The sequence below is a fragment of the Cyprinus carpio genome, chromosome B20, assembly GCF_018340385.1.
Source record: "Cyprinus carpio isolate SPL01 chromosome B20, ASM1834038v1, whole genome shotgun sequence".
Taxonomy (NCBI): domain Eukaryota; kingdom Metazoa; phylum Chordata; class Actinopteri; order Cypriniformes; family Cyprinidae; genus Cyprinus; species Cyprinus carpio.
Genome location: NC_056616.1, coordinates 29,829,164 through 29,830,627, shown reverse-complemented (window position 1 = coordinate 29,830,627; position 1,464 = coordinate 29,829,164).

Genomic DNA, 1,464 nt, shown 5'->3' with positions numbered 1-1,464 from the left:
GTCTCTTCACACAGTCCACCTGGCGAGGACGCGAGTCTGAGGCGCATAAAAGTCATTTATTATCCGCTTCTTAAGGCTAACCAAACGATGTTTTTTCCCGAGTTTGAGGCAGACACGGTTTCTGAAACATTCTCGTCCAGTTAAAGCAACAATAATTGGTGACATGGAAGGGTTTGAGGCGACATAGGAAGGACGCTAGCGTTGCTTCTGAGGAAAGTTGTTGATCCTTCGCGCGCTGCCGTGGCGCGTGCCGTTTCCACCGCACAAGAGTTCCAAAGCAAAGTTCTCTCCGCGCGCGATTCTGTGTGAGCCGAGCGCTGAATCAGGATTCATTTCTTGCCAGGCATGATAAGAAGATGTCAGTTTAGTTACTGACACTCAAAACGCCACGGAGAACCCACGCTGACTCGGTTTAAGCGCTCGAACGCCGCCGTGCTCAAGTAGGTCCCCAAAACTGTGATTAGACTGGGGATTCACCTCTTCATTACTTGGACAGCACCACCTGACGTAAGAGCGTCCAGTGAGAGATGCGCGCGGAGATAACGCACTATTATTAATGTGCTAGCCATTTACATTAGCGACGTAGTCACACGTTTTCTATCGCTTCCGGATGAGATAAAGCCATGTATTTAACAAAGACCCTTAGGGTTACGTTTGGTTAGGTCACGGCGCCAGAGAGTGAGCATGTATTTGGGGCGAGTTGGATGTACTCTGCAGAATAGACAGACACAGAGCACATGAGGCAGTGAGGGAAAGAGCCGAGGGGGAGGGGGTAGTTTGCCATCCACAGCTTTTGTTTAGGTGGCAGAATTTTAATTTTAGCTTGCGTGGTAAATTAAAGGACGTTTTTCTGTGGATGTATTACCATCCACATGGGATTTGATTAACAGCAGGAAAATAATTTTTAATTAAGAGACTTCAATAAATGATCCAAATGCGTAGTTAGTCTAATTCTGAAATAGGACATGGAATGCCAAAATAAAGCAATTGTAACTGGCAGTGAAAATGCTAAAGTACTTGAGCAAAGCACAGTAAAAACTCGAATAGGAAGTGCAGGTGCCAGTCTATAAACAGTTCTACTCCATTTAGGGACTAGACAATATTATATTATATTACTACGGGTATGTAGGCTATATATTATTATTAACCTATTATACCATATATAAGTTAATGGACAGTACTGTACATTATGGACAGTAAAGTACGGTATTTCATATAGGACAGTATTGAACAGACAATGTGTCTATCCCTTGTAGGCTTTTTCATTCATGAAAAATTAAAATATGGCATCAACCATGCTTAAGACCCATATACCTAGAAAGGATTTAAATAGAAACAGAAAGGCATGACGAATGTTGGTTAAATATAGACACGTTATCAGCAAGATCTTTTTTGTAATCTGAAATATGATTTAAGTTTAATTCTTTCTTCCACCTCTTCCTCTACCAAACTACAGTGCATGGT